A 20,881-nucleotide genomic window follows, 5' to 3' on the forward strand; every position below is an offset into this window, starting at 1 on the left:
CTTAGTGTTTGAATTGTCAGCAGGTAAAGTACGAGCATCAGAGACCTGGTGGGTTGTTTCAGAAGATTGAGATCCTGAGTGGAAGTGGGAGCGGATCACTATGGACTTCGTTGTAAGACTCCCACGGACTCAGAGGAAGTTCGATGTCATATGAGTTATTGTTGATAGGCTGACCAAGTCAGCGCATTTCATTCATGTGGCAGTCTCATATTCTTTCGAGAGGTTAGCTGAGATCTATATCTGGGAGATTGTTCGTCATTATGGTGTGCCCGTGTCTATCATTTCTGATCGAGGTATGCAGTTTACCTTGCATTTCTGGAGGGCAGTATAGTGTGAGTTGGGTACGTGGGTCAAGTTGAGCACAGCATTTCATCCTCAGACGGATGGGCAGTCCGAGTATACCATTCAAATTTTGGAGGATATGCTCCAAGCATGTGTCATTGACTTTGGAGGTTCATGGGATCAGTTCTTGACTTTAACGGAATTCGCCTACAATAACAGTTACCAGTCGAGCATCCAGATGGCTCCCTATGAGGATTTATATGGTAGGCGGTGTCGGTCACCGGTTGGATGGTTTGAGCCGGGAGAGGCTCGGTTGTTGGGTACGGATCTAGTACAGGATGCCTTGGACAAAGTGAAGATCATTCCGGATAGGCTTCGTACCTCTTAGTCCAGGCAGAAGAGTTATGCCGACCGCAAGGTTCATGATGTAGCATTCATGGTCGGAGAGCGAGTGTTGCTCCGGGTGTCGCCCATGAAGGGCGTGATGAGAATTGGTAAGAAGGGCAAGCTAAGCCCTAGGTTCATTGGTCCTTTTGAAATTCTTGATCGAGTGGGAGAGGTGGCTTACAGACTTGCGTTGCCACCAAGTTTATCAGTTGTGCACCCAGTGTTTTATGTATCTATGCTTTGTAAGTATCACGGCGATCCATCCGACGTGTTAGACTTCAGCACTATCCAGTTGGACAAGGACTTGACATATGAGGAGGAGCCGGTAGCTATTCTAGACCAGCAGGTTCGTTAGTTGAGATCGAAGAATTTCCATTCACTTCGCGTTCAGTGGAGAGGTCAGCCTGCCGAGGAAGCTACCTGGGACTCCGAGTCCGATATGCGGAGCCGATATCCCTATCTATTCCCCGACTCAAGTACCTCCTTTTATCTCACCTTGATTTGCATGTGCCGTCCGGACGTATATCCGAAACGCTTTTATGTGGAAATTTGATAAAAATGCTAATTTTGCCTTAAAAATTGAATTTAAGTTGACTTCGGTCAACATTTTGGGTAAACGGACCCGGGCCTGTGATTTGACGGTCCCGGAGTGTCCATAGGAAAATATGGGACTTAGGCGTATGCTCGGAATTGAATTCTGAGGTCCCAAGCTCGAGAAATGAATTTTTGAAGAAAATTTTTTAACTAAAATTTTAAGAGTTTTTGGAAATTTAAATGTATTTGAAATTGATGGTATCGGGCCCGTATTTTGGTTTCGGAGCTCGGTACATGTCTTATATGGTATTTAGGTTGAGCCTGTAAAATTTGGTAAGAAACACACTTGATATGACGTGAATTGGACCCTCAGTTGTTAAAATTTGAGCTTAAGAGTTATGGAGATTATTCTTTGATTTTGATGCTAAACGCGTAGTTCCAGATGTTAATTTGGCGATTCGATCGCACGAGTAAGTCCATGTGATGTTTTTGAGTTAGTATGCATGTTTGGTTTGGAGCCCCGAGGGCTCGGATGAGTTTCGGATAGGTTTCGGGGTGTTTTGGACTTAGGATTTTTTGCTCTTTTGCTGCTTCTGGTGTGCTGGTGTATTGTTCTTCGCGTTCGCGAAGGGACTCTCGCAAACACGAAGATTTAGTCAGTCTGAGGGAAGTTTTCCTCTGTGCGAACGCGAGGCTCAGGACCCAAATGCGAAGCATTGGGGGTGTTACCCTTCACGAACGTGAAGGCCATTTGGCTGGGAACAAGGGGAAGGGATTTTACACTATGCGAACGCGACAGGCTTCTTGCGGACGCAAGGAAGACCTGTCCAGTGAATTAAAAATAGAACCAAAAATGGGAATAAGCCATATTTTCATATCTCCTTCCGTAAAATCAGACCTTAGGCGATTTTTGAAGAACAAATTCAATCCCAAATCATAGGTATGTATTCCTAAACTCATCTTCTTCCTTTTCCATCAACACCCATTAGATTTCTAGGCTTAAATATTTTTCTTCCATGGTAGAAAATAGGGATTTGGTTAGAGTTAGGGATTTTTGAATAATTGGAGTTTAGACCTTGTTTTGGGGTCGGATTTCGAAACTAATTGCATATTCGGGCTCATGGGTGAATGGGTGATCGGGTTTTGGTCCGAACCTCAAGTTTTGACCAAGCAGGCCCGGGTTCGGTTTTTGAATTTTTGGGGAAAATGATAGAAAACCTATAATTAAGCATTGGGTATGAATTCTTTAGCATTTATTGATGTTGTTAAATTAATTTGGGCTAGATACAAGTAAATTGGAGGTGAATTCTAAAGGAAAAGCGGTGTTTGAGGATTGAGTTGGCAGTGGAAGTTCGAGGTAAGTGTTTGGCCTAACCTTAGCTTGAGAGAATAGGTATCATGCTTTATTTGCTATGTGCTAGTGTAGTGTACAACGTATAGGTGTGGTGACAAGTATCTATACGTCGTTGTCAAGCATGCTCGTGAGTCTTAAATTGTAATTGTGGTGTTTCTTACTAAGTACTACAAATGCCTAAATTTTTTATTCTCCGTGTTGGGCAAGACTTATGATTATTTTCGTGGTATTTGTTTATTGTTGAGCATTGGCTCCAGTTGAGGTTTCATTTGTGAAGTTAATTGTTGGTACAAGTTTGGTTATAGCCGATTTCCTTGCCAAAACGTATCTGTTTCTTACTGTTGGTTCCCTTGCCGGGATGTGTCTATTCTTATTGATGATTCCCTTGTTGGGATGTTGTTGTTGCTATTGTTTGGGTGAGGAAAGAGAGATAAAACACGAAAGGTAATGTCGTACACATTCATATTTATACATTTGGTGAGGAAAGAGTGATAAAGCACGAAGGGTGATACCGTGTACATTTTTAGTGATATTGATGCATATGGTAAGGAAGAGTGATAAAGCACGAAGGGTGATGCTGTGCACATTTCTAATAGTTACATGGTGAGGAAGAGAGATAAAGAATGAAGGGTGATATGGTTCACATTTTCATTATTTGATTGTATTGGTGAGGATCGAGAGTAAAAGTACGAAGGGTGATGTCGTGCACTTATTGCCTGTCTATTATGAATTCTTGCTGTTTTCGGTTCAAATATCTTAATTGTTTTATTCCTCTATTACTGTGATTCTTTATGTTGGTATTTCCCCACAGCATGTTACCCCTCCCCTGTTACTTTGAATTACTTTTATTACTGTTATTCTGTTAGATACTATTTAATTGCAGGTTATTGGTTTGTTGTGTCCTAGCCTCGTCACTACTTCGCCGAGGTTAGGCTCGACACTTAACAGCACATGGGGTCAGTTGTGTTGATACTACACTCTGCACTCTTTTGTGCAGATCCTGGTACTGGAGCATACGGACCTTAGCTAGGGGTTGCTGTCTTCAGTCCATCAGGAGACCCGAGGTAGTCCTACAGGCATTCGCAAGCCTTGGCGTCCCCTCCCTATCTAGTTTTCTTCTGTTCTTTACTATTTCAGAGACATACATGTATGTATTTTGTTCGGACCCTATTTGTAGTATTCCTAGATAGTCCGTGAGATTGTGACACCAGTTATAGGTGGTTATGTTTATGGATTCATATTGGTATTAGCTTAAATTGTTAAATTTCTTTCTTCCGCATTATTATTTTCTGCTGTTTATGACTTGTTGACTTAAAATTGTTAAGAGGTTAAAGATAAAAAGGGTAAGTTAATCGGAATATATGGCTTGCCTAGCTTTCACTAGTAGGCATCATCACGACTCCCGAGGGCGGAAAATTTGGGTCGTGACAACTTAAATATACGTTCGTCTTCGAACGTGCTAGGAGTTGTTCCAAAAGCCATAAAATTGTTGTGTAACCTCACTATGAACATACCCAGGGGTGATCCCACGTCACCCTCTCCCATATAGGTCTGATAACACAACATGACTGAAATTTCTTAATCCAACCTAGTCCATAAGTCTTAGGGCCCAATTTCCAACATTCGAAATTTTCTATAAGATTAGAACCTCGCATCTATACACTGTATAAGTCTGAACAAGTTGTCTCTAGTCATAGCCATAACCCAAGATGAAATCACATGATATACCACATAACTCAAACACTCATGGCGATAACTCCTAATCACAGTAGCTGCTCAAAACAACCCAATACCGGTAATACACCTCTTAACAAATAAAGCCTCGTTCTAACACTTTCATATACTACCAATGATGAAAGAAACATGCAAAAACTCATTACTATTCATCAAATCAACAAGTCATGGAGATCCCTCTTCTCCGACAGGAACTATAGCAGATTTCTAAGTTGGCTTCCGATATTATCCTTCCAACCATACTGTAACCAATTTTGACAGTATTCATTCTAGGTCCAATAACCTCATCTCATCCAACACGACCACTCTGATAACATGACACATCAATACAATCCAAAGCCATAACCTATGCAATTCGTGGACTCAATAGCAACATCCCAAATGTACTCAAATCATGAAAAAAGATGACTCAAACGAGAGGACTATCCCACAAGCTTAACAAGTAATGACACAACGAAATACTGAAAATCCATCACACCCCGTAGGACCATCATATGAATCTAACACAAAGGTTCATACCTCAACATAATTTCGCTGCAATGTGTGCCCCGTCCAAACACTAATCCATGGCATATACCTCAAGCCACCTTTCTCAAAATCAATAACCACGCGCAATTCGACATCAAGTACTCAAAGTGTATTACCATAACCATGGAAAAGCAAATGACACAACGCCACAAAAAATCCGAAAGAGCATAACCAAGATGTCATCCACCAAGCAATACCCAATACTTTTCCCGCTCAAATTCTGCTATAAGACCCCAATAGAACCGCACAATATGTGCATATAACCAACAAATCATAACCCCTCGTAACACAGAAGAGTAGCTCATAGATCATTCCAGAACATGAATAAGCTCAACAATAATCGAATGGCACATCCCTCAACAATAGCAGTTCGGAGTCAACAAATCCGACCTGGTGTAGAACACACCTCTATGTCGGGCCTACCAATGAACCCCAATCAACTTTGGTCCCTCACGATAGATAAATAACCCTCCGAAAGTCTACAATGACTGAATCACAACACATACTAACCTTGGATACTTTTTACGGTCCACAACCACGAAACAATCTACTCACTAGAACTCCAAGTCTCCAAATCCATAGAACATACAAATCACCATCTCTGATCTCAACTCCATTGACTAAATATCTGACGCATCTCTAATACATGATCATCCCACGAGAAATGCTTCTCTGATTCTTCTGTGCCACATCATAAAATTTGAGTATCAGCAGTCGATCTATTAGACGAGTACCACAATAACGATGGAGTATCCATAAATCAAAACACATTGCCCCCTTCTGAATTGTATACTCTCATCAATCCACACCAAATAGTAATATCATTCACCTAATCATCTGAAACTGTCCATGCTGCCTAAGAATTTATGACCTTCCTTTCAAAACTGAATCATGACCTTACATATGCAAATCTCAACCCTACACAACATACCGCATATACCATGCTATCCTATGATAAATATAAGAACTTCATAATCCACTCTGAGCTACAAGCAACTACGTACTTAACCAGCCAAGAACTCTTCCATTTGATCCCATCTGGGAGAAAACCACTATACATCCTATGCTCCTCACGCTAGTACAAAATATACACCTCCAACCGTGGTAGAAATCATCAAAAACTCTCTGAATCCCCTTTGCACAAAACCAAACAGTCAGGATTGACTCCTTCTAACTCAACCAAGCTATGCAAGCCATCAAAACCTAAGAGCATTGCCATGAAACACCTGTAGAAACCCACCACATCATAAGCACCCAAGAACCGATCATATCCATTACCATGCCGATCCAACCTACTACCAAGCTATCATAATTCTCTGAGTTCCTTCCGAATTACCTTTAAATTTATACGTTTCCTTGCTATTACACCACTATCCTTAACTAAAACTTGCCCCACGAACTTTAGCATAAAACCACACTGCGTTAAGGCTCATAAACCGTTGTATTCTTCTAAAGCACTCCCAAAAGTACCACAACCGAGATACCCGCTCTAAAGACACCTTCTACGAATCTAAAGTCATTACCTTCGCCTTCCTGATACTAATATGTAGAATCCATAATGATATAAAAATTCCACAAGTCCTGACATCCTCTCATATAAATCTCAGTTTCTAGCCAAACACACATCCTGAAGATTCCTAATTGCCACTTATAAATCTTGAATTCATTGGAACCATTCTCGAGAGTCATCCACTCTGCTCAAATCTCAATTAGACTGACCAAACGGACCGAACGACCTATGCCCCATTAGCATTCCAACACCCAAGGAAGTAACCCATTTTTCTAAGTCGCGAAGCAATTTTTCCGACTCCATCACGTTACATTCCTTACAAACAAAAACCAAATCATCCAATGTTTCTCATATACCCATAAAGCATAACACAACCCTCACCCGAAATTTCCTTTACTCAAGTCATCCACAATCTCTACCTCTGTAAGCCATAACTGATTCACTAGTATACCTCAAATTTGAACCAACACAACACATAGCTATGCAATCAACTGATCAATAGCAGACTCCCCCACTTGGCTCAAAGCTATAGATCAAAACACACAATAAGTCACAATGCCCATACTCTACCACTGCCATAATACCATATTGAGAGTCAACTAAATCCCTTCATAAGCTAATATAACACATCCATCTAGTATTTCAATCATCTGCAAATCTCGCGTTCACCCTCGTAACAGACAAGCCCACTCTCATAAGCGATCCAAACTCAAATTGCAACACATATATTTCACTGGTAAAAGAGGACTCCCAACCAACTACATAAGGATCACACAAACCTCAGAACACCCCGCAGAAGATAATCCACCTACTTAGCCTCAAATTGGTATCTCTCTATACTCTTCCATAATCATAACTATTACACAATCACTTAACCCCCTAAGTCTGAACTCATAACACAACATGAAGATATACTCCACTCCATAACTAAACTACACGAGAGATCCTTCAACACACCCATAGCTCAAGGCCATACACCAATTCAAGACAGAAGTCAAGCGCCTAATAGTCCTTGCTACATCTCCAGCAAACTCTTCTTGTCACATTCGAACAATCTGAACACATCTCGCAATCAAATCATACTTAACCCATAGTCATCCAATCACAAATTCCACTAATAAGGACACAAATGGGCATATAAGTCCCAAATGCACGTGCTCACACAATTGGAATCTCAGTGCTCAAGATACAGTCAAAACACAGCCTCAAGCCCTCTAGACTGGCCCAATATCAACACACAAAAATCACATATCGCACCTTATCCAAGGAATCACAAACAGTCGATGCATAGCTGATACCGAGCACTCATGTGCGCACATGAATGCGTGGAAAGAATTCATGGAGTTACACTTCAAGCTAAATCACTACTGCACGATAAGGATTCAAGAATGTGAAATTTTCCTAAAGGTTTTGCAGCCTCTCGAAGATAAGCACAGACGTCTCCATACCGATCCGCAAGACTCTACTAAACACGTTCATGACTAGTGAGACCTATGTAACCTAGGCTCTAATACCAACTTGTCACGACCCAAAACTAACTCTATCATGATGGTGCCTAATGTGGTACTAGGCAAGTTGACACGCTATCAAAACCAATCAATATTTTCATTTTTAAGACAAAACCAAAGCTATTTAACAATGAACATTCATAAGGAGTTTAAAACAAAACAATAGTGCGGAAAGAAAGCCCGACATCGGGGTGTCACTAGTCATGAGTATCTACTACAACCGTCTGATAACATCAAGACTAACATAGCCTGGAAATAACTGAATACAACTAAGGGAGGATAAGGAGGGAGAAAAGACAGCTACCTTACTAACTCCGATGGAACTACCACTGAGTAATCAACACCTGCTACCGGGTTCAGAAATACCTGGATCTGCACACAAGGTGCAGGGAGTAATGTAAGTACGCCAACTCAATAAGTAATAAAAGTAAATAGAAACTGAGCAGTAGTGACGAGCAATAAAACATATATAGTTCATATCATGAAATCTCAGTAAAATACAACAGGGTTTTAAAATCAGGGTTTTGAATCAACTCAGCTCATTTAAATCCAGTTTCAGTAAAACCATTTAAAACATCTTTCAACAGTTTTCAACGATGTGATGAAACAGTGAGTAAAAATGATAAAAACATAAACAGCCCTTCGGGTAACATAAATCAAGAACAACCCCTCGACAAACATCACTCATGAACAGCCCCTCGGGCAAACATCAATCATAAATAGCCCCTCATGCAAACCTCACAGTCACTCAGATACAGCCCCTCGGGTATTACCTCGCTATTGCTTGTAAAAAGCCCCTCGAGCACAACATGAACCAAGAACAGCCTCTCGGGCAAAACATCATATCACTCACTCAGGGTACCCGCGCTCACTAGGGGTATACAGACTCTTGAGGGGCTCTTACAGCTCAAGCGCTATAACAAGCCACCTCGTATCATAAATCAATCAGGCCCTTGGCCTCATAACAAGCCACATCGTGGCATAAATCAATCAGGCTCGAGGCCTCACAAAAATCATGAATCAATAACAACATATTGCGGCGTGTAGCCCGATGCCATAATATCCTCACAACACATGCCCTTGGCCTCATTCAGTCAAAAACCTCTCAAGCCACTTGGGCTATCAGTAAAACAGGGTGCTCAGCCCATAATATCATTTTATGCATCAAAATAGAGTAATAAAGACTGAGTTATAAAATTAGTAAACACAACATGACTAAAAATAGATCTTAAATCAAAAACAGTGAGAGGATAATAAGAAAAGACCCTAAGGGTCCAAACAGCTCTGGCACAAGGCTCAAATTTGGTATTCAGCCCAATTTGTAGGAAATTCTTTCTAAAACACATAAGTATCATATAATTTAAGTCAAATACTCAACTTTATAGTTGCTACGGAACGGACCAAGTCATAATCCCCAACGGTGCATGCCCACACACCCGTCACCTAGTATGTGTGTCACCTCAAATAGTAAAACAATGTGAAATCCGGGGCTTCATACCTTCAGGACTAGATTTACAATCATTACTTACCTCAAACAAAACAATTCCAATACCGAGCAAGCCAAGCGATGCTCCAAAAATATCATCTCGCGCGTTTCGACCTCTGAATGGCTTGAAACTAACAAAAAATAACTCAAATACATCAAACAATGCTAAAGGAACCAATCCTAATCAAAAAAGGTCGAATCTTTAATCAAAAGCCCAAAATCGGCCAAAAAGCCCAACTCAGTCCCGCATCTCGGAGCCCAACAAAACTTATAAAATCCAACAACTCATTCAATTATGAGTCCAACCATGCTAGTTTCATCCAATTCCAACTCCGAATCGATGTTCAAAATTTAAAAATTCTCTTTAGGCAAAAGCTTCCCAAATTTCACTTTAAAATCATCAATCAAATGCCAAATACGAAGATGGATTCATGAAATATAACTAATGGTAAAAATCACCTCCAAAATTGCCCAAATCCGAGCTCCCCAGCTCAAACTATGACCAAATGAACAAACCCTTATTTTATAAAAAAATTTACCAGCTATTCTGCCTCAATTCTCGTGCCAAACAATCTCGAAACTTGCTTATGATGCCACCAATGGATTTCTTGTTAAATTTTAGTCAAGCTAGGCTCTTGAATCACTCTATTTGACCTTATATTGGAGGAGATATGTTGGTTTCAATATTTAAAAATAGTGCAAATTTTTAAATACGAATTCAGTGGCAATTTTGTAATTAATGTGAAAATCTGGCAACCCAATTCTTAGTAAAATGACCATAAAACTCTCATACGATGTCCAAATTCGGTGATTCTTTTTGTTATGGATCCATAATTACGATACGGATCTAATGTTTTAATAAATAAAAAAAGAAATCGGAGCTCATTTGCTTAATGTAGTACCAGTTATGCTTGAAAAACAACGTCGAAACATTAAAAAAACGAGCACAACACAACTCAAACCTATCCGAAACTCACCCGAGCCCCTGGGGACCCTGTTCGAATATACCAACAAGTCCCATATCATAACAAGGACCTACTCGAGACCTCAAAACATACATAACAACATCGAAACAACGAATCACACCTCAATTCGAAATCAATGAAGTTGAAACTTCAAACTTCCACAACTGACCCCGAAACCTATCAAATCACGTCTGATTGACCACAAATTTTGCACACAAGTCAAAGTTGACATTATGGACCTGATCCAACTTCCGAAATTGGAATCCGACCAAAATATCAAAAAGTCCACTCCCAGTCAAACTTTCCAAAATTCCAACTTTTGCTATTTCAAGCCAAATTCTACGAAGGACCTCCAAATCACAATTCGGATGCGCTCCTAAGTCCAAAATTACCCAACAGAGCTAACGGAATCATCAGAAATCCAATCCGAGGTCAAATTCTAGAAAATCAAAACTTGGTCAAAACTTTCAAATTTAAAACTTCTAGCTGAGAATCATTCTTCCAAATCAATTCTGAATAACCTGAAAATCAAAATCGATGATTCGCATAAGTTATAATACTTCATATGGAGCTACTCGTACCCTCAAACAACCGAGCAAAGTACAAATGCTCAAAATGGTCGGTGGGGTCGTTACAGGTAAGATGTTGTTGTATCAACCACCCATTCCAATTCTGGACTTGCCAAATGCATGCATTCTTCATCATTTATAAAGAGGACAACATTTTTATTGTTTTGCATCATGGCACTTGTATTATCGTCATTCTTTTAGTCACTGCTTTCATCATTGCCCTTTCTTAGATTTGGGCAATCTCTTTTGAAGGGACCTGGTTGATCGCAATTGTAGCAATTTTTGGATTTTGATTTAGATCGGTTCTTGGACTTCCCACGACCTACGGATCTACCATAATTGCTTGAACTCCTTTGGTAACTCCTGCCTCTACCTTCTGTAATGAGAGTCTGTCCTTAATTTTCAGGCTTCTTTCTCATCTTCTTATTGAGTAGAAGAGTCGATGTGACGTCTTTCAAATCAATAGTGGTTTTGCCGTGCAGGATGGTCGTTGCCATATTATTGTACGATGATGGCAATGAGTTCAAGAGCAATATGGCTTTATCTTCTTCCTCGATCTTTACTTCGAGGTTGGCAAGCTGCGTGATTAATCCATTAAACACATTTAAATGTGACAAAAAAAATTGTACCTCCACCCATATGTAGGGCGTATAATTGCTTCTTCAGGTATAATTTATTTGTCAACGTCTTAGACATGTATATGCTTTCCAACCTTGTCCAAATTTTACATGTAGTGTCTTCATCAATGATGTTATTTACCACATCATCTGATAAGTGCAACCTGATTGCACTAGTAGCCTTTCCATCCAAGTCAGCCCAATCCTCAGCTCCCATGGTATCAGGCTTCTTGACATCATTGTCCAATACCTTATGTAATCCTTATTGGATGAGCAGATCCCTCATCCTTCTTTGCCATATTGAGAAACCGCTATCTTCATTGAATTTTACTACCTCGTACTTTACTCCGGACATTTTATTCACTGAGTATAGTACTACCGACCGTGAACAGCATTTTAGTGAACGAGTAGAACCTGTGCTCTGATACCATTTTTTGGGAATAAAATCCCCCACAGAAAATAATATTTACGATAATAACAGTGGAAATAATAACGTAGTACCAAGATACGATAATCAACAAGAATAATAAAGAGCAACAACGACACCAAGATTTCTAACGTGGAAAACCCTTATAAATAAGGGGGGGAAACCATAGGCCCGAGACGAACAAAGTAATCCACTATAATGAGAAATTTTACAATCCGTAGTCCCAAGTAAATTCTCCAGGAACCACTATACACTCAAAATAAATAACCCTCTTTTGAGATTCCCACATCACTACAATATCGTTTACACTCTCTATTTTGTTTTCACAGACTACACCACTTGTGAATACCTCACACTGATCTCTATGTTTTCAGATATATTTTCCTCTAAGTTTGATGTGTAAAATGAGAAGCTGAAGGCTTCTATTAATACGAAGAATGGCCACCTAATTCAGCCAATCAGAAGACTTGTTATGCTGCAAATTACTGCTGCAACTTGTCAATTTGCAAGAATGTAAATTGTTACCAAAATCAACTTTGGCCATGGAATTTGACTTTCTTTACCCCTTATTTTTTCTTTTTCATTATGGGGATGGACCCCACAATCTTGAGGTGCAAATTAGAAAATAAGGCAATGTTTGAGGTACAGAGTTAGCTTCAAAAACTGAACTTTCTTTGTAGACCTTCCTTTTGATGTATAGGAACCAAAGGTTATAATCTTAGAGATACTTCAAGCATCTTCTTGATCAACACTCAAAAGCAGAAAAGGGTGAATTCTTGGATCATTAACTGAGTAGATATTATAATATAATTTTATAAATCAAAATTCAATGCTCAACGCATGCAATTCCTAAATCTCTTTTATTTTTCTTGCCAGTTATTGTTTGAGGCCAGGAAGAGATAGGTCCATCCAAAGAGAGAGTAGAATTTTAACGACTATTGGTGCATTCCTTAGTGTTAATTTTCTATTTTCGCTTCGGTTGTCAAATTTAGTTTGCTTGTTATTGCCCCTTCCGTTTATCTTTCCTGAGCTGAGGGTCTACTGAAAATAGTCTCTCTACTTTCTTTAATGTAGGGATAAGGTCTGCACATTCTACCTTCCCGCACTACAAAAAATAGCAAATTTGTGACTGTCAAATCAGTAGGAAATCTGTCGAAAATCGTATATTTCCGACTGAAAAGCATCAATCAAAAAACATGTGATCGCAATATATTTGTGGCAGAATCAACCGAAAATTTGCAATGGATTCATTCACAAATTAAAAAATACGGGGATATTTGAATTTAAGCCATTCGTGACCGAATCAGTCACAAATTTAGCGCCTAATTCAGTCGCTGGCCAGAATTTTAAAAATAAATATAAATTAAAAGTTTTGATTGATTCCGTCGAAAAATTAAAAAATAAAATTAATTATTCTGGCTGAAACATTCGTAAATATTGAATATTAATTAATTAAAAAATTTGAAAATTCTCCATCTGCGACTGAATCAGTCGCAAATCTTAATTAAATTTTATTAGAAATTTTCAATTTGCGACTAAATCAGTCGCACATCTGGGTAATTCCTAGTGAAATTGCGACTAATTTAGTCGCAAATCTAGGCATTTTAAAGCAAAATTCTGCAGTATTTCTTATTACACCACCTGCCAAATAAAATAGCTAACCAAAAACCTAACAATCAACTAAAAACCTAATATAACAATCCAAATCCAATATTTACTACAAAACAAACAGTAATATTTATAATAATTTAACCAACTAATCAAATTAAACAACATAAATTAAACATGTCTCTAACTTCAACTCTAAAGAATTCAAATAGCCTATTCAGAATTAGTCTCCTCCTCAAACTTAGACACAGACTCAGACTCCATGCATCTCCTTTCTTGCTTTTTTTTTTTTAATAATTTTTGGATCAAAGCCTGAGTTGCTTGAAATTCTTGCAACATTTGATCCACTTTTTGACGCATAGCTTTCATATCTTCTTGGGAAACTGATGCCATAGTGAATAATGTTGTTGGTGGACGACTGGAGTATGGCTGTGCTCCAATCTCGTAGACTCGAGCTCTATTTATTATTTTCACGAGAAATAAAGAAAATAAAGTAAAAGAAGTAAGAAAATAAACAACCAACTTTCAAACTAATACCAAAATAGATAATTATATAATATTTATACTTTTATTCACGCCACCAACCGCCTGTGTCCAAATTGCAGTCATATCCTCCGAGGCCAACTAAGTTCCTTCAGGCTGGGTTTGTTGCCATGCATAAAGATCAATATGATATTTGTCCTGAAATAAAAATAACACACTTTATATAAATAAAATAAACCAAGAAGTAAAAATAATATAGTGTTGGTGTTGGAATCATATAAATGTCTTTGAAGCACGCGGTTCGACCCGCCCTTCTCTTGTGTTGTCCTTCTTCTTATTATTATGGGTCTCCGCAAAGACCTCAGCATAAGTCACATCTCCCCCACATTCCTTTTCCTTAAAATTAAGAAGTAACTATATATATATATATGCATACTTATAAAACTAAGAATATTTTATAATGAAATTATCATTCTGAAACGATGGGCTGCAAAACTAATAGAACCTCCAGTATGAAATGATCCACCCTTAATAGAAGTTCTGTTTAACTTTGTCTGTTCACTCTTCTTCTCCCACTCAAGGGTGTTCCACTTCGCCAAGAGTTGATTACAGACATCTTCACGTATCCAATCAGGCCTGGTGCCACCTTTCCTATCAACATTATGTGAATTTGTTATCCACTTCTGTGTTCTTTTCTCGAAGTTCTCATTCACCAGATTTTCAAGTGTTGGCTGCCATACGCACCTAACCCGCAAAATTGAATAGATAATATTAGGCGAATGAGGATTAGTATTAATAAAATTTAATTTATTCTTACCTTAAATTGTTGCCACATATTCATTCTGATCTGGTACGGTAGTTGTCTCCAGGAATTTCACGATTCATGAAAAAATGGCTTTATAGATTCCATCACCATGTGTGCGGCCTGAAAGTGTGGCAAAAACCTACATTTATTTTAACACATAAAATGCCATTAAATTTATTATATGCAAAATTTTATTGAAAGTTTTTAAAAGAAAATTGAAGGAAAACTCACGCGTCACCATGGGGAATGATAACCAGCCGATGTAGATGATCGTATTGTACAGTCCCTCCAGTACATTGTCTCATGGTACCAGCAACTGTAGAAGCACTGGTAGATGGGGTTGCAATTGCTTGAGAGCCTCCAATTATAACTACTTAATACAATTTCAAATCATTCTTCTCTAAAGTTAACAATTCCACATATACATAAACTTTGGAATTGTTAAGACCACATATAGGTACTAACCTCAATTTCAAAAATTTAGTTTCAAGCTTAAATATTAATACATCTATGGAAATTTTACAAATAAATCTATGACAATTCTAAATAAACATCTATAAAAATTCTAAAATAGTTTCAAATTTAACTCAATTAAGGAACTAAAAAGTATCTAAAACCTAGAGGCAAAATTCCTAATGTAGATAGATTCCTAATGTGATTTTCAAATCTGGAGCAGAGATATAAAAATGAAAGAAATTTCGATTCCTTAGCCTGCAATAACAAGATGGGGATGACATATGTGGGGGGAGGGGGGATAAAATGAAGGGGTGAGGGAAGGGGGCAGATATAGGGGGTGGGTTTAACAAAAAGGAGGGTTGGGAAACAAGAGAGAAGAGAATGACATACCTTTTTCCGGCGAGCATCGGCTGGGGGAGGGGGAGTCTGGGGTCTCAATGGAGGAAGAACAGAGAAAAAAGAAAGAAAAGAGAAGAAGAAAAAAATGGGGGCGGGGTTGGGGTTTTAAAAGAAATCTGTGACTGATTCCATCGCAAAAAATAGCGACCGTTTCGGTCGCAAATTTAAAAAAATAAGTTGACCAAAATTTAAATAATTTTGCGTCCGCATTGATCACAAATCGTCAAACAAAATAGTTTGACTTTTATTTTCTAGTCGAATCCGTCGCAATTTTTATCCCAGATTTTTGCGCCAAACATTGTGACCAATGTTGTCGGAAATATAGTCGAAATAATTTTACGAAATATAACAAATACTATTTTTGAAAATTTTGACTAATTTTTCTGGGCAGAAATTTTCAGTCGCAAATGTGTTATTTCTAGAGTCTAGACCCCACTTGTGGGACTTCACTATGTATATTATTGTTGTTTCACTACTATTGGTGTAGCAACTGCTTACAAATTCTACGAAATCTACTATCAAAAAATGGATGTTCAAAAGCATTGCGAGACACACTCATAATTACTGCTGTATTCAAGAGCTATATTCATTTGATAGACTCCAAATTGCAAAGTCAAGCATGTCTCCCAAGTTGTAACTTGGAGGACTTCAGAATTGCAGTCAAGTAAGTCTACCAAGTTAACATGTATATTCTTTTAGTTGGGCTATTTTACACGCAGGTATAACGAGTAACTAAGAATTTATCGTCGAAAGAAGTATTAATAGTTGGGCAACAGATCGAATTTCATAGAAGTTTGAATTTAGAAAAAGAGAAGCGGAGAATTTTGATAACAAAGTGAAAAAAATATTAAGGTATTGTGAGCTACAGTTTTGTTAGTTAGAAGATGAGTTAGTTAGTCTGTTATAGTTATGGGACCCAGAAGTTAAGTAATTAGTTAAGTTAGTACAAAGTTGAGTTAGTGTGTAATTGTATATAAAGTTGTACTCATCTATTACAAAATATAGATTTTCATTTTCTCTGCAATTCCTCTCTTCTCTCTTAAGCTCACCCCTTCTACTGTCAAACCTAATTACAAATTGCTTGGATGATTCTGGAAATTGAGCTCAGATTCATCAAGCTCACATGATATCAAAGCAGTGAAGAGTTGTAATTCCGCAAATTTTTGTTCAATTTGGCTAAAATTTCATCGTCGTTTTCCTCGTGAAGCTGTGACTGACGATCATCAATGGCTGCCAAAAAAATCGATCACACGCATCTTTTGTTCGTTTATCCCTCAGATACTCCTAGTTCTATTTTGATTCCTATAAAGCTCATAGGTTTGGAAAATTACAGACTATTGCGTCGTTCAATGCGAATTGCTTTGCAAGCTAAGAGGAAGCTTGGGTTTGTGCTTGGGACATGCAAAAAGGATTTGTTCAAATCTGAATTGCACGAGGACTGAGAAACATGTAATGCAATCGTGCTTTCCTGGATCATGAACACTGTGTCTCCGAATTTACTTAGCGGTATTGTCTACGCATCTAATGCACATTTGGTATAGGAGAATTTGAGAGAGATGTTCGACAAAGTGAATCGTGTGAGAATATTTCAGTTGCATAGGGAAATTGTTACTATTTCGTAGGGAACAGATTCCGTCTCTGCATATTTCACTAAGTTAAGGGAATTGTGGGTTGAGTATGATGCAATGGTGCCTATTCCTAATTCGAAGGAGTATGTTGAACACCTTCAGCAGCAAAGGATAATGCAGTTTTTAACTGGTCTCAGTGAGACATATGATCAAACAAGATGTCAGATCCTAATGAACGCTATGGAGCCAACATTGAACTAAACTTATGCATTGATTATAAAGGATGAGAGTCTGAATTCTAGTGCACATCCAGTCTTGCCAAACATAGGAGATCATGTTGCTATGCAAACAGGTAGAGGGCAAATGACTATGCAGAATAACAGAGGACAGTACAACGGAAAGAAGCCGTTTGTGAAATGTGATTACTGCAACAAACATGGGCACTTTAAGGAAAATTGCTACAAGCTAGTTGGCTATCCAAGTGATTTCAAAAACAAGAAACCATATGCAGCTAACATGACAACTGGTGGATTAGAGAATGACAAATCAGCACATCAGGATGAGGGAACAAGTAGCTGTGATGGATTAAAGGTAGGACCATACTTCACTGAGGATCAATATAGACAGATTTTGAGCATGCTGAACAAGGGCAGTCCAGAACATCAGGTTAACATGGCATTTATTACAACCTCCTTAATGGCAAGATTTACTTGTAAAGAATGAGTAATTGATTTTGGAGTTACGCATCACATAGCTGCTAAGCTAGATATGTTAAATACTAAGAATAAAGTAAACAAATGTGACAGTGATCAAGTACATTTGCCTATATAAGAGAAGTCTAATATAACACATATTGGAGATGTTGTTATATGTGATGAGTTGAAGATGGAAGATGTTTTGTTTGTACCTGAGTTTAAGTTCAACCTAATTTCAGTATCCAAACTAATTAGGCAGTTGTGTTGTTCAGTGAATTTCTTTCCCGACTTCTGTTTATTTCAAGATCTCTACAATGGCAAGGTGAGGGGGATTGGTATAGAAAAAGGTGGTTTGTACATATTAGAGAAGAAATTCAAAGGAGATATGGAAAAATTCATCAAAGGGATAAGGAAATTTGCATAAACTACAACTACACAGAGTAATAAAGAATATGGAGTCTTATGGCACAAAAGGCTAGGCCATGCTTCAGCTAGTACTATAAAGAACTTGGATCTGTTTCATAATAAATCTGTAGATTTAATAGTGAAGAATGATTGCCTTGTATGCCCACTAGCGTGAATACCAAAGGTTGATTGGTAGGTTGAACTATTGGACTATCACACGACTAGACATTGTGTTTGCAATCCAAACTCTCAGTCAGTTCATGCAAGAGCCCAAAAAATCTCATTGGGATGATGCTATGAGAGTAGTCAAATACCTAAAACATGAACCATGCATGGGGATATTTCTGAGTAGTGCAGGGAAGTCCAAGAAGCAACATACAGTGTCAAGAAGCTCTGCAGAAGTAGAGTATAGAAGCCTAGCAGCTGTGACAACAGAAGTAGTCTGGTTATTAGGACAGTTTGCTGAACTTGGAGTGCCTAGCAAGCGACCTGTGGAAGTCTATTGTGATAGCAAGGTTGCTCTCCAGATTGCAGCCAATCCTATCTTCCATGAGCGTACCAAACATATTGAGATCGATTGTCATTTTGTGCACGACAAGATCAAACAAAGTGTACTTAGCACACAGTTTGTGGGGACTAAAGATCAGCTAGCTGATCTTCTCACTAAAGGTCTTGGATAGTCTCAGCATGCATTTCTATTACGGAAGCTTGGAGTGCTCAACATCTTGCACCCTCCAGCTTGAGGGGGAGTGTGAGCTATTAGTCAGTTTTGTTAGTTAGAAATGAGTTAGTCAGTCAGTTATAGTTGTGGGGCCCAGTAGTTAAGTAATTAGTTAAGTTAGTACAGAGTTGGGTTAGTGTGTAATTGTATATAAAGTTGTACTCATCTATTACAAAATACAGATTTTTATTTTCTCTACAATTCCTCTCTTCTCTCTTAAGCTCACCCCTTCTACTCTCAAACATTATTACAAATTGCTTGGATGATTCTGAAATTGAGCTCAGATTCATCAAGCTCACAGGTATTATGATTTTCAAAAGAATAATTCAGATAAGCTAGCCAAAGTTGAACTTTTTGGTTAAAAATTGAGAGAAAAAGATTAATGATTTATACCCTTTGTAGTGGTCTACACGCTTGCACGAAATTTTGTAGTCTTCACTGAATCGAGTGACTGCAGATTTTTCAACCCAATTATGTTCCTATTTATACATACTAGTACTAAGAGGACATAAAATTATATACATAAATGCAGAAAAAGTTGAGCTTCCAATTAACATAGTGTATCATTATTTCAAGAACGCCTAAAAAACTGCTTTACCTGTAGGCATGTTACTTATTCTCTTATGTATTCTCCCTTGATCTCTGATAAATTGAGACTACTGTCCATGCTACGAATGATATAAAGTATAGTACTTCATCAGAACCTGCATATACATCATCAAGAGAAGTATATGCCACTGCCAGAGTTATGCAGCATGAAAGTCGTCCTATCAATGTTACCTGGTTTTTTCCACTTGATCCTCGTTTCGTTACCTTTGTTAGGCTTCATTTCCTTGACATCACAAGTTCCAATCGTCCACCACATGTATTTCAAGTGTACATCAATGACAGAATGGCAGTAGAGCGTGCTTGTGTGAGCGAATGGACCAACAGAACCGGGGTTCCAGCTTACGAAGACTATGTAGTGAATACCTCTGCACACAACAGAGGACATTTACAGGGATTGCAGTAAAGCATTTGGTAGAAAAGGGCAGTGACCGACCAATCCATGGGACATGTGATATGGAAAAGAGTGCCATAGATACACAAGGTAATGAAGATGTGAATGTCAATGCAGATGTTACAGTGATTGGGGTTGACAAACATAACTCGGATGCAACAGCAGAGCTTGAACTCTCTGAGTTTTTGTTCCCAATAGGCCGTTGAGTGGCTTGATCCACGATTCTCTCTAGGCCACTGCAATAACTTTTGTTAGCTTTTCTTTTTGGTTCATATTGACAAGATTTCACGTTAATTTTCAGCAATTAATGCGCTGCGTGCAGAGTTGAAGTACTAATAATGCATTTAAGCAAAAAGAACATCGACATTTGCCTCTTCTTCGACATAACAAAATCTTCACATTAAAAAGGTTTTTTTTCTTTGTTTTCAAGTGGCTACATTATCATATGACATTATTCACATATCACTGAGCTAGGAAATGGATCATTGGAGGTGCAATATGAGCTATAGCAGATGTAGCAATGCTATAGACTAAAGTATCAGAAAGCTATAATATCAGAAAAGCAGGAATAGGTCTTATCCATTTTCTAGGCTCTATTCGAATCAGTTGAAACAAAGTGTACAATAAATCTTACACAACAACTACTCTGCCCCATCATATGATATTGGAGTCAATTCTTTATGTTTCTATAAGGAGAAAATATTCCTAAGATTTATCCAGATTTGCAGAATCAAGTAGGTCTACCAAGTTAACATGAGTATATTTTTTTGGCATGTATACGGAAGAAAAAAGAGTAGACAGTTGGATAACATATCGAAGATTTTGGAACTATGAATGTTG

This window comes from Nicotiana tabacum, chromosome 18 (assembly GCF_000715075.1).
Source record: "Nicotiana tabacum cultivar K326 chromosome 18, ASM71507v2, whole genome shotgun sequence".
NCBI classification, from domain to species: Eukaryota; Viridiplantae; Streptophyta; class Magnoliopsida; order Solanales; family Solanaceae; genus Nicotiana; species Nicotiana tabacum.